The sequence below is a fragment of the Pseudorca crassidens genome, chromosome 1 (assembly GCF_039906515.1).
Source record: "Pseudorca crassidens isolate mPseCra1 chromosome 1, mPseCra1.hap1, whole genome shotgun sequence".
NCBI lineage: Eukaryota > Metazoa > Chordata > Mammalia > Artiodactyla > Delphinidae > Pseudorca > Pseudorca crassidens.
The window spans coordinates 88,882,146-88,895,954 of NC_090296.1; the positions used below are offsets into that span (position 1 = coordinate 88,882,146).

The 13,809-nt window shown below is 44.0% G+C and overlaps 1 long non-coding RNA gene across 2 annotated transcripts in view; it reads left to right on the plus strand.

Annotated features, from left to right (window-relative positions):
• The window catches only part of LOC137230488 (uncharacterized), a 204,733-nt gene that overhangs the window by 59,056 nt on the left and 131,868 nt on the right, over positions 1 to 13,809 (plus strand). The window contains exon 2 of one of the 2 annotated variants that reach the window (XR_010946163.1): positions 9,091 to 9,181. The exons of the other annotated variant lie outside the window; for it this stretch is intronic. This is a non-coding gene — a long non-coding RNA (uncharacterized lncRNA). The remainder of the gene's footprint in view (positions 1 to 9,090; positions 9,182 to 13,809) is intronic. 2 annotated transcript variants of the gene reach the window in all.

Consider the following 13,809-nt stretch of genomic DNA (forward strand, 5'->3'; position numbering starts at 1 on the left):
CAAGCCACAACTACTAAAGCCCACGCGCCTAGAGCCCGTGCTCCGCAACAAGAGAAGCCACCGCAATGAGAAGCACACGCACTGCAACGAAGAGTAGCCCCCGCTCGCCACGACTAGAGAAAGCCCATGAGCAGAAACGAAGACCCAACGCAGCCAAAAATAGAATAAATAAATAAATAAAAGAAGAATATGTAGGATTCCCCTAATGTCTTCCTTCTTCCCCCATCTCTCCCTTCTCTCCTACTCCATCAAAATTGACAAAATTTGAAAAAGAAGGCCTCAGTCTCATCTGTAACCAGTAGTTACTCTACACCAAACCTGAATCTGGACACCTTATCTATCCAGACATCTTGGTAGATTGGATGGTTAAAACGTCTTAAAGGGCTTCCCTGGTGGCGCAGCGGTTGAGAGTCCGCCTGCCGATGCAGGGGACGCGGGTTCGTGCCCCGGTCCGGGAGGATCCCACATGCTGCAGAGCGGCTGCGCCCGTGAGCCATGGCCGCTGGGCCTGCGCGTCCGGAACCTGTGCTCCGTCCGCAACGGGAGAGGCCACAACAGTGAGAGGCCTGCGTACCGCAAAAAAAAAAAAAAAAAAAAGTCTTAAATTTATGCTTTCTGGGTTTTTGTTGTTGCTGCTGTTTAGATTCCAGAATCATAATAGTAACTTAAGGGAGTCAGAGAATAAAAGAAGTCAAGTCAAGCAAGGAACTTGGGGAGTGGGGGAGGCTTGAACATAATATTAAACACAAGTGCCTAGAAGTAGAAGAGAAGTATATTAAGGTATAAAATACTTAGTCCCTAAATTATGTAAATTTGATGTAATTTATAGGAGGTGGGGCTTTAAAACAGAAAGAAATGTGGATTTTAAAAAGGTGACTTCATTTAAGTTGGGCAACTTAAGATGGGAGTTATTCCCCCAGTGGCATGCACTAACCTGTGCAGGTAAGATGCTGTCCTGCCAGTGTTCCTGGGACTTGAGAGCCATTTGTTCATCCCAAGGAACACAAATTTAAGGCAAAGGCAATCAAACAAAAACACTCAACTCTTTATTAAATGAGTAAAGCGGGGGTTGATTTATAGACCTGGAAAATTGCATTTCCTCACGCATAATCACCACCCCACAAGAAACTGTGAAATCTCTTCCTGCTCCGAGGAGGAACCCTTCATAATGGTGGTGGGAGTTTTCAGGCTCAGCATTTTAGATGAATGTGGCGTATTTAGGAGGATTGCTGCAGGGGCTAGCATCAAGTGCTTGCACCCATGTGTTGGTAGGATGGATGAGCAGCTGAGGGAATACATAACTTATTGTCAGCCTGCAATAGCATCTTGTCACTGCTCTCCTGGATTGGGGTTCACGTCAGTAACCCCACAGGTACGAGTCTTCTCTCTGGAGTTCAGGAGGTCAGGAAGTAGCAGTTGGACATGAAATGGTTTTCTCTGAAATCAGTTATTAAAAATAAGCTGTTGCCATCAGTAACTTTCTCACTTTAAATGGAACTGACACAATGACCAAATAATTGGTGGTAATTGCCGGCCTGGTGTCAGATTTAATAAACCACTTAAACTGCAAATCTTCTAAAGATGTGGTTAGTTCTTCTCTTATGGCAAGATAGGACTTTCATATCCTTTATTACCTGGTTACTGTTGCTTGTATTTTCCTTCAATATAATATTTCCTGCTTTTTAATAAAAGAGCTGTCATTTCTAATAAGAATTGAAAAAAAAATCATCCAGGGAAATAACACAATTGATGGGTATCACAAGCTGAAACATACCAAATAAGTACACATCTTCAAAAGCTTACAATAGAATCTTGATTCTAAGTTGGACCTTGTGCTGGGATTGTAACTCATCGTGTGAAGTGGGAGGATTCCCCGTTTCTGAGGTTCCTCAGTCTGATCCCCTTGTCTCCAGAAGGCCTCCCCATTGAAATGAGTAGTGGGCTGAGTAGAAGCTGAACACCATTTCTACTTTTTGGTGAATGGAAACATATCCCTTCTTTTTGGCCCAAGTGAGAAAGTGAATTCACAATATGTTACACCCTCCCTCATTAGAATTATATATCCATGCCCTTTGTCATGTGACTTTGCGGCCCCTCCCATTAAGTGAGGAGAGTGCAATTCCCTACTCTGTTGATGTTGGGATTGGTCACACGGCTTTCTTTGGCCAATGGGATATAGGTAGAAGTGGCAATATGCTAGTTTGAAACCAGGGCCTCAAGAGGCATCGTGTGTTTCAGCTATGCTCTTGCACTGAGGATGTTGTACCTGAGAAAAACATGCCCCTTATAGCCAATAAGGAGGATGGGAGACTCAAGGAGCAGACCTGATCCCCACTGATCTGCAGTCTGAAGCAGAGCTACCCCAGCTGACCTGTAGTGAGCCAGAAAAGCAGATGCTTATTGACACAAGCTCTTGAGTTTTGGGGTGGTTTGTTATGCAGCACTATTGTGGCAATAGCTGACTGTGATAGATCCCTAGCAAGATAAGCAGTGAGCCTGTGACCTAAGTGTGGTGCATCAACTTCTTTTGACTGAGCCCTTAGGACTTGAAGGAGAGGCAAAAGATGCAGGGCAGGGGGTGGGTGTTAGACCTTCTGCCTGGTGGCTGTGACTGTGTTAGAGTCAGGCAGCATGGCAGGGAGGGTCTGGGGGTGGCAAAGCTCTGTGGAGCTGTGGTCAGTGGCTGGAGTCAACAGGGCTGGTGGTGGGTCCTGAGTAGATTGTTATTATGGCAGGGTCTTCACTATGCCTCCCTGCCCTTACTGTCCACCCAAGTCTTGTTGGCCAGGCCTTCCATGGTTCTGAGTCACTCGATATCCTTTGGGTAAACTCCCTGCTGCTTAGATTTCCCAGAGGTATGTTGCCTCTTTACAACCAAGAACCCTGACCAATACATCATGAATTGGGAAGGAACCTGGTTTTCTTATGATTATATCCCCTTGGCATGGCTTAATATGTGTGTAACACTGTCCTAGATTGTCTCCTGTAATCCTCCTAACCCCTCTATGCACAGGACAGCAGAGTGGTTCAGAGCCCTCACTTCACACACAGGGTTTACTCTCTGTGTCTGCAACTGTGTCTGTGTGGGCAAGCCGTTAAACCTCTGTACCTTAGTTTCCTCATGTGAAACCAGGAATAAAAATAATTCTACAAACAGTTTGTGTGTAGCTTAAAACAATACCTATTCTATGATAATTTCTCAATTAAGAATTACCTGTAAGTGGTAGTATAGAAATGATAGTGATCAGATGCTGCTGTTGCTAATATTAGTATCATCCTGTGCGATAACAATGACCTGTGATGCTTGTCCTAACTTGCACAATGTAAATAAATGGTAGAGCTGGGATCCTCCTTGCTCTCCTGGCTTTCCATAGTTCCAAAGCCTTTTATGAGTTAACATAATGCAGTGGTTCTGAACCTTTTGTCCTGCATGGCTTATGTGTCTACAGCACCCTAACAACCATGCCCTGATTTTGAAGATGCTCTTCTTGAGCTCTTCCTACCATGTCCATTTTGGTAAACATAAGAATCTCATGCCTCACTTCTATTCCTATCACTATTTAGATCCCTACATCTGGATCCCTACTCCTACATCCTTATTTGAGAATTTCTGCAGGGTCATCTGTTCTTTCTGATGGAAGTTGTGCTTTGGGTGTTATAGCTCCTAGGGGTTGGGTGGAGAGAAGAATGATGAAGATTATTCAATAATCTAGTTGGTATTCTAGTGTGGTGTGTTGATGGTGGTAGTGGAAGGTGTGCCTTGAGCAAGCATCTAGGAAGATGCAGCCCTGGAGCCAGGAGGCAGTAGAGGAAAGCCCTGGAGGGGCACCAGCATTTCAGGATGGAAGAGTCTAGAGAAATTTTCACTTCTTTTACCTAAGACTGTCCCTGGTTCCAGAATGTTGCTGGTACCAAAATGTATGGTCAGGCTCCTCAAGATGGCTGTTCTCTTGTTCTCTGTACATCCCCTGCTCCACCAGTCCCCGCTTCACCTACACCCTATGCACGTGACTGACCTTCCTACATACTTGCCCCATGCCCCAGCTGGTGATTGTTCTTATCAAAAGGGTGGTGAGGGGCATGCCCTTCTACTGGTTTCCCTGGTAACTAATGAGCCCACCTGACATCAATTCCCCCATAACTGATAGTCTCCCCTTCTCCCTGGGAGCGAAGACTGCCTCCACATCCTGCCTGCCGCCATCCACCACACATATGGTGGGATGTTGCTCCAGGACCTTGCTTCAGACGTGTAAGCTTCCCCATTCATTAAACCATTGAGGTCTCTTTTGCTGACTCTGGGCTTTCTTCAGGCTTAAAGCTGGGCAAGTGCAGGCCTTATTGGCCTGCAGGGGGCAGCCCAACACAAAACAAATATTACAAGTTTAAAGCTCAGCCTCAAACTCAGGTGTGTGAAATATCACTTACTTTATATCCTATAAGTCAGAGTCACTCTTCCTCTGATAGATACTTAATAGCCATTCTGAGGATTCCCCCTTTACACTGACCCCTGCCCCCCAGCCTCTGCCTCACGGACTTGGGTCAATGATCCAGGTATCACTCAGTGCTGAGTTTCGGACATGGGGAGAATTGCGGGGACCTCTGTGACTGCTCATCCTCTATAAACTGAGACATCCTATGTCTTTGTCCTCATGGGCCTTTCAGTTGTTGGGACACTGTTACTTCCTGAATATGCCCGGGCTCTGAAAATCTTTGTTGAGTCCAGGGTGTGAACCTTGCACAGCACTTCCTCTTGGGGTCTGGCCTCCTCCTTGGTTGCAGTGCCAGGAGGTGGGGGTCTGGATCCCTGCTGACTTGGGACACAGCCCTCTCTTCCCACTCTTCCTGAACCTCAGGGAGTCCCTTTCTGGTCTGAGGGCAGTCTTCTCTTTCCGTGTTTCTCCATCCTCTAAGTCTCTGCTGCACCTTTCCGCCACCCCATCTCTGCTCTTCTACTTTCCTTCCTCCTTCTTCCAGAAACTCGTGGAATTCTCCAGTGCTAATTTTACTTTTTGAACCACATACCTACCCTGGGGTACTGAGCAGAGAGCTCTGCTATTTGCTTGAATAAAGGGAAAAGGAACTATGGGGAATTCTCTATACTCATTGATTAATATGTCCAAAGATTTTCTAGCCACATGAGCAAAACTGAACATGATACTCTGCAGATTATTGGGAATCAGCTCTATCACTGCCCTTCAATTCCTGAACAACTCAATTTGCAATTCTGTGCCTCAGTTTCCTCATTTGCAAATAGTGTTCTTGCCAACGCTCTAAGCCCAAGGCATTCTTAAGAGGATGAAGGAATTAAGAGATATAAAAGTGTTTTGAGAAAAGAAAAAAAATACTACTTCAGCTATCTGGAATTAGTAAATGAACCCCTCAGGACTCGGAGGAAAGCTAGAATATCTTGTAGTGCCGGTAGTATGTTGATATTGAATTTGTAGAAAAATATAAGCGCTGAGTAGAGGATGAGGGAAGTGAAGAATGAAAACAAAACCTCATACAAAAAGATGATAATGAAGTGTCTCATCTCAAAATCATCTCCAAACTGCCTTTTTTCCTCCCATCAAACAACTGATGGGCAATGAGATAGTGCTTATTTGTAGTCAAAGCTATTGCAATGCTGACAATTAAATATATATGTGGAACACAATAATGGAACAGTCCCATTTTACCGCCGGTGTTAGCCATTTGCTCCCCAGGGCACAAAGAACGTGTGGGAGAGCTCTGCACCCTGCATGATTTCAACGTAAAATGCATCCTCTTGGGCTTCCCTGGTGGTGCAGTGGTTGAGAGTCCACCTCCCGATGCAGGGGACGTGGGTTCGTGCCCCGGTCCAGGAGGATCCCGCATGCCGCGGAGCGGCTGGGCCCGTGAGCCATGGCCACTGAGCCTGCATGTCCAGAGCCCGTGCTCCGCAACGGGAGAGGCCACAGCAGTGAGAGGCCCGCGTACCACACACACAAAAAATAATAATAAAATGCATCCTCTTTGCAGGATATGCCTGCAAAGAGTGCCTCAGTGCGGTCAGGAGTTTGCGTTGGGTCATGGTGGGTCTGCTGATCACTGCAGAGTCACTGTAGACTGCTCTGGCCTTGGCTCCATTCCTCTCCTCCTCATTCCTTTGATTCACTGAAGAAATTGCTGACCTGGAAGAGTCCTTCACGGCTGCTGTCAGCCTCAGGCTGAGGGAGTTTTCCACCTTCAGAACCATTGGGTTCAGAGATTTCTCCACCAATGACCTTGAGACTATAGCCCTTCAGCTTGGAGACTAATAATGGTCACAAATGCAGCAACAATGGGGAAGAGAAAATAGAGCAGACACTGTTGATGCCCTGTCCCTATCCCTCAGCTTACCTGCGTTTATCAGCTGCTGTGAGAGACAGTTGCTTCCTACCTCTAAACACCTGTTTCTCTTTTGCTCTGCCTGAAAACTTGCTCAGGTGCTGCTTGATTTTGCTTCACCACGGCAGGCCGTCGCGGAAATATGTGCGTGGGAGTTACATCCTCGAACAATGGAGCGTCTCAATCAGTAGGGAACAGGTCAGTGTCTCCATACCCCCACTTCCCATCTTTTAGTGCAGTGGTTCTCAGAGTGTGGCCTCTGGACCAGCAACCTCAGCATCACCTGGGAACTAGTTAGGAATGCAAACTCTTGGGCCCCGCCCCATACCTTCTCGTCGGGAAACTCTGGGAAGGGACCCCAGCCGCCGGTGTTCATAAGCCCTCCAGGAGATGCTGTTGTGTCCTCAGGTTTGAGAACTGCTGCATTGGTGGGATGATTCTGTGCTGGCTTCCACACATTTTCTCAGACAGTGTAGATGGGTTTGAGCCCCAGTTGCTCACAGTGGTTAGCTGGCCAATAACATACCCTTTATTGACTCTTGTTCCTTCCCTGTCACACATTCCCTACTTCCTCATTTGTACTTCTGAGGATCACTTCCCTGATAAACTACTGCCTCCAAAGCCTCTTCTCAGGGTCCGCTTTAGGAACATGACGGACTCAGGACAAAAACCATCTGCCGAAGCCTACCTTGTGTTGGGTGCTTTATACATATAATCTCATTTAATCATCACAGATGAGGAAACTAAGGCTCAGCAAAATCAGTTATGTTGTCCAGAGTCACCCCGGGTGAGCGGTAGAGTCACCTTTTAAATCTCTTCCTGTCTGACCCCAAAGCCCACACGCATTGACCACTGCAAAGCCAAACAACTCATAAATACACTGGTTAAGAGCGTGAGTTCTGGAGTCAAATATTTGTGTGTTTAAAAACCAGTTCTACCACTTCCGAATTATGTCAACTTGGAGAATTTTCTTCACCTCTCTGAACCTTAGTTTCTTCTGTGCAAAGACAGTCTTGGTCACCTCCCAGTATACACACTGTAGGATTCACAGCACTGTGTACACAGGACACCGTGGTGGCTAAATATTTCATTTGATCTTTACAACAACTTGAGATGTTTCCTTTTCGTTCTCGTTTTAAAGAGCAGGTGACTTGCTTTTGCTTTCCCAACTCTCTTCTGGTGGGTTCCTGAAAACCTTCAAACAGTTCTTGCTTAGTACAGATGTTGCTGTGTTACAGTTCAGCAGGAATATTCTGGTGAGATGCACACCAGGAGAAAAGTCAGTACTTAGGAGTATCATGTGAGTTTAGCAGGTAGCCGGCAGGAGCACCCTTAACAGGGCACTTAGCTCTGCTGTTTACTCCAGCGGAACCAAGAGCCCAGGAAGGAGGGATGGGAGCTGGAGCTGAAAATGACCTTCAGCATAAGGTCACTGCCTGTTTTTAGGGCTGAGGAAGAAGATGTAAAGGAGGTAAGCAATTTGTCCAAGGTGATATTCAGAGCAAGCCCCAGTGGGACTACAGGGAAGGTAGACCAGGAGAACATCTGGCCTCTTTTTCTTGGCCTGAATCTAGGTCTCAAGACCTGCTTCTGCCGTGTTGGTGACAGTTATCAAAAATCCGAACACAACAAAGGGCAGATGTTTATGGCAGCATAACTATTTTTACTACCCTCATTCCCACCTCCAAAATCATTCTAAAAAATAACTCCTGGAATTTAAAGGCCCAAAGAACCCCATGCACATAAGCCTCGGTTCTCCCTGGTATAAACTAGACACCCTGATATCAATTCCTTCCCAGGGTGCCCAGAAGTTCTTTCTCTGAAAAGACAGTGAATCTAGTGGCTTCTGGCTACTTTTCCCCAGACACTCAGAGACTTGGTAAATTCTCCAGAATTTCCCCAAACTGAAGATAAGAAAGCGACCTGAAGCTCAGCAGAGTCCTGTCTCTCACTGTTATGCTCAGAGGTTTTTGAGAGGATAGGGAAAGCCCAGCTCCGGCTGAAGAGGGCCTGGTTCCCAGAACTGCCACATCGGTCACACCGATGGGTGACTCCTGGAAGGGGTCAGCTGTAGCCATGCTGGTTCCCTGCAAACACTGATTGCGTATCTCCCCTCTTTCAGGCAGGCAGAATCGTAGGCTAGACAGGCACCAGCTGCTACACAAAACCACAGAAACTTACTTTCTCCTTGCCCAGGCCAAGTGCTGCTCAAGCTTAATCCAACCCCAGTTACCTTCCTCACTCCCTTTTGGGCCTTGAGCAATAAGAAAGTTTCCAAAATGTTCCCAGGGCCAGGTTTACTTCAGTTGGGTTGTCAAAGCATGATGAATTTGTTCTAAATCAGGGTATAAGTTGGCATTGCAGCATTGAAATTATTAATTTAGTTATGTGTTGTGTACAGTTATAAAATACACTGAAAATGTAAAGACTGTTAAAGCATCTTATCTCTATTTAAACAAAGCTACTCAAATTTGAAATATACTTCTACTAACAAAGAATGAAAAATATAATATTTCTAGACATAAGTATATATTGTGTTATATATATCGTCAGAAATCTTACTGGAGAAAGGGGTAAGGAGCTGTAAGATTGTACTTTAGAATGGCTGGTATGGGGGTGGGGTCGGTCACGAAATGAAATGTTATTAAATGCAAACAAAGGAAGAGCTATTTATGGCTTCACCATTTATGAATTTGACAAACCCTTTTTTAATCCATTTCTATTTCCTGCCTGCACCTTCTCCAGGGGGTAATGAATTCCACAAATTTATTAGCTGCTGTGTGAAGTAATACTCCCATTAAGCACACTGGGAAACCAGCGCTTCCAGCCAGGGAAGGTGAGTGAACTCTCTGTCAGGGATTTCTGCTTCTTAAGTGTGGCAGGGCCATTTGTGAGATGGAGGAATTTGCTGTCAATTGTGTCATTGTGACGTGTCGTTGTCATAAATTATGTTATTATGCAGATTTAGGAAGCTGGAGCAATTGGGATGATTTGATCTTATGGACACTGAATTGTATTTCCGTCTTTGGAATGACTGCTGGAGAACGTGGAGGATACTTATGGCACCCACAGCTTGAGAGTAGGGCTTCATAGTCTGCAATTTTGTATTAGTCTCATTTCTGACCCTGCTCTGTGGTTTTCCTTTCCTTTCTCATCTACTTTGAGTCGATGTTATCTTGCTATATTGTATGCATTTTCGTGAGGTACAGTAAACCCTTTTTGAACATGAGATGAGGAGTTGACAAAGCAGAAACTGATGCAGACAGACACACACAGGCTGAGGGAGAGAGAAACATGGAGAAAAGACTAGGGAAAGAGAGACACGGACAGGGATGGAGAGGAATCCAGGAGGAGAGACTGGAATAATACAGACTTCCATGTGGGATTTATGGAATTCCTATCACTACTCACCTCATAAACCTCATCAATAGAGCATTCTTTGTTGGTTTTTCCAAAGTTTCATGCTTCAGTTAATCGATCTCTAAATAACGACCAGCAAGCAGTAAAATACATTAAATACTCAACCAAACAACAAAACTCATCGATGGTCCTGTAGAAGCATAACCCATGCTTCATATTCCACTTTTTAAAAAAATTGTCAGATTTACTTAGGTTTTGACTTTTAAAAAAAATTCAGCTGTAGCAAATGGCATCTCACCGGAGGCTTTGGAACTGCAAACCTCACAAGAGCAGTTCCGGTAAGAAAAGGAACTATGAGCAGAGCAGATTCAAGGAAGGAGGCAGGATTCTAAACAGTGAGTCTGTTTAGATTAGGCTTTTATTTGATAAAGTATTTCTTTATCATTTCACTTTCCTTTGCCTTTTTTTTTTTAACATTATTTATTTATTTTTTGGCTGCATTGGGTATTTGTCGCTGCGCGCGGGCTTTCTCTAGTTGCGGCGAGCGGGAGCCACTCTTTGTTGCAGTGTGCAGGCTTCTCGTTGTGGTGGCTTCTCTTGTTGTGGAGCACGGGCTCTAGGCGCACAGGCTTCAGTAGTTGTAGCACGCGGGCTTAGTAGTTGTGGCTCGCGGGCTCTAGAGCGCAGGCTCAGCAGCTGTGGCGCACGGACTTAGTTGCTCTGCGACATGTGGGATCTGCCCGGACCAGGGCTTGAACCCGTGTCCCCTGCATTGGCAGGCGGATTCTTAACCACTGTGCCACCAGAGAAGCCCTGCCCTTTTTCTTTTTGCTCCTTGGGATTTTTTCCTGTTTCCTTTCTTCCACAGGCTCTTCAGCCCTACTAACCAGACTTCTCTCTTTTCTTTAAGATTGCACCCCAGACCACCTCCCTTTGGTGTCCCAAGAAACTCAGCTCTGTCTACTTTATTATCCCTGTACCCCACTAGACTCTAGGCCTTACCTTCCATATTCAGAGATTCATCAGCCTGCAGCAAAGCTCTTCTTACTGGTCATGATTCTTTGTTGTAAACAACAGAAAATGACTCTGGCTAATCTAAGCAGAAAAGGAATTTACTGGAAGGCCATAAGTAACTCTCAGAATCAAAGGAGAAGCTTTAAAACCAGGCTCAGAAAACGGCAGGAATCAAAGAAAGCTCAGCAAGCAAGAATGCTGCCAGGGGGACTTCCCTGGTGGTCCAGTGGCCAAGACTCCATGCTCCCAAGGCAGGGGACATGGGTTCAATCCCTGGTCAGGGGACTAGATCCTGCATGCCACAACTAAAGATCCTGTGTGCCACAACAAAGAGCCGGTGCAGCCAAATAAATAAATAAAATTTTTTTTTTTAAAAAAAGGACACTGCCAGGGTCGTACACCAGTGGTCTGTTTGGCATGCTCCTGTGGGCACCACTGAAGATAGACAACTTGCTGCTGGTGGTGCTGCAGCCACCATATGGAACATGATAGCTGCTGCATCCTTGATTCCATTGTTGCAAATAGTTTCTGTCTTTATTTATTTATTTATTTATTCCAACATCTTTATTGGAGTATAATTGCTTTACAGTGGTGTGTTAATTTCTGCTTTAAAACTAAGGGAATCAGCTGTACATATACATATATCCCCATATCTCCTCCCTCTTGCGTCTCCCTCCCACCCTCCCTGTCCCACAGGGAGGGTCACAAACCACCGAGCTGATCTCCCTGTGCTATGTGGCTGCTTCCCACTAGCTATGTTACGTTTAGTAGTGTATATATGTCCATGCCACTCTCTCACTTTGTCACAGCTTACCCTTACCCTTCCCCATATCCTCAAGTCCATTCTCTAGTAGGTCTGTGTCTTTATTCTCGTCTTACCCCTAGGCTCTTCATGACCTTTTTTTTTCCTTAGATTCCATATATATGTGTTAGCATACGGTATTTGTTTTTCTCTTGCTGACTTACTTCACTCTGTATGACAGACTCTAGGTCAATCCACCTCACTACAAATAACTCAATTTTGTTTCTTTTCATGGCTGAGTAATATTCCATTGTATATATGTGCCACATCTTCTTTATCCACTCCTCTGTCGATGGACACTTAGGTTGCTTCCATGTCCTGGCTATTGTAAATAGAGCTACAATGAACATTGTGGTACATGACTCTTTTTGAATTATGGTTTTCTCTGGGCATATGCCCAATAGTGGGATTGCTGGGTCATATGGTAGTTCTATTTTAGTTTTTTAAGGAACCTCCATACTGTTCTCCATAGTGGCTGTATCAATTTACATTCCCATCAATGGTGCTAGAGGGTTCCCTTTTCTCCACACCCTCTCCAGCATTTATTGTTTCTAGATTTTTTGATGATGGCCATTCTGACTGCTGTGAGGTGATAACTCATTGTACTTTTGACTTGCATTTATCTAATGGTTAATGATGTTGAGCATTCTTTCATGTGTTTGTTGGTAATCTGTATATCCTCTTTGGAGAAATGTCTATATAGGTCTTCTGCCTATTTTTGGATTGGGTTGTTTGTTTTTTAGATATTGAGCTGCATGAGCTGCTTGTAAATTTGGAGGTTAATCCTTTGTCGGTTGCTTCATTTGCAAATATTTTCTCCCATTCTGAGGGTTGTCTTTTGGTCTTGTTTATGGTTTCCTTTGCTGTGCAAAAGGTTTGAAGTTTCATTAGGTCCCATTTGTTTATTTTTGTTTTTATTTCCATTTCTCTAGGCGGTGGGTCAAAAAGCATCTTGCTGTGATTTATGTCATATAGTGTTCTGCCTATGATTTCCTCTAACAGTTATATAGTGTCTGGCCTTACATTTAGGTCTTTAATCCATTTTGAGTTTATTTTTGTGTATGGTGTTAGGGAGTGTTCTAATTTCATTCTTTTTCATGTAGCTGTCCAGTTTTCCCAGCACCACTTATTGAAGAGGCTCTCTTTTCTCCATTGTATATTCTTGCCTCCTTTATCAAAAATAAGGTGACCATATGTGAATGGGTTTATCTCTGGGCTTTATATCCTGTTCCATTGATCTATATTTCTGTTTTGTGCCAGTACCAGATGGTCTTGATTACTGTAGCTTTGTAGTGTAATCTGAAGTCAGAGAGCCTGATTCCCCCAGCTCCGTTTTTCCTTCTCAAGATTGCTTTGGCTATTTGGGGTCTTTTGTGTTTCCATACAAATTGTGAGATTTTTTGTCCTAGTTCTGTGAAAATGCCAGTGGTAGTTTGATAGGGATTGCACTGAATCTGTAGATTGTTTTAGGTGGTATAGTCATTTTCACAGTGTTGATTCTTCCAATCCAAGAACATGGTATATCTCTTCATCTGTTTGTATCATCTTTAATTTCTTTCATCAGTGTCTTATAGTTTTCTGCATACAGGTCTTTTGTCTCCTTAGGTAGGTTTATTCCTAGGTATTTTATTCTTTTTGTTGCAATGGTAAATGGGAGTGTTTCCTTAATTTCTCTTTCAGATTTTTCATCATTAGTGTATGGGAATGCAAGAGATTTCTGTGCATGAATTTTGTATCCTGCAACTTTACCAAATTCATTGATTAGCTCTAGTAGTTTTCTGGTAGCATCTTTAGGATTCTCTATGTATAGTATCATGTCATCTGCAAACAGCAACAGCTTTACTTCTCTTTTCCAATTTGGATTCCTTTATTTCTTTTTCTTCTCTGATTGCTGTGACTAAAAATTCCAAAACAATGTTGAATAATAGTGGTGAGAGTGGGCAACCTTGTCTTGTTCCTGATCTTAGTTAAAATGTTTTCAGTTTTTCATCATCGAGGATGATGTTGGCTGTGGGTTTGTCATATATGGCCTTTATTATGTTGAGATAAGTTCCCTCTATGCCTACTTTCTGGAGGGTTTTTATCATAAATTGGTGTTGAATTTTGTCAAAAGCTTTTTCTGCATCTATTGAGATGATCATACAGTTTTTATTCTTCAATTTGTTAATATGGAGTATCACATTGATTGATTTGCATATATTGAAGAATCCTTGCATTCCTGGGATAAACACCACTTGATCATGATGTATGATTCTTCTAATGTGCTGTTGGTTTCTTTTTCTAGTATT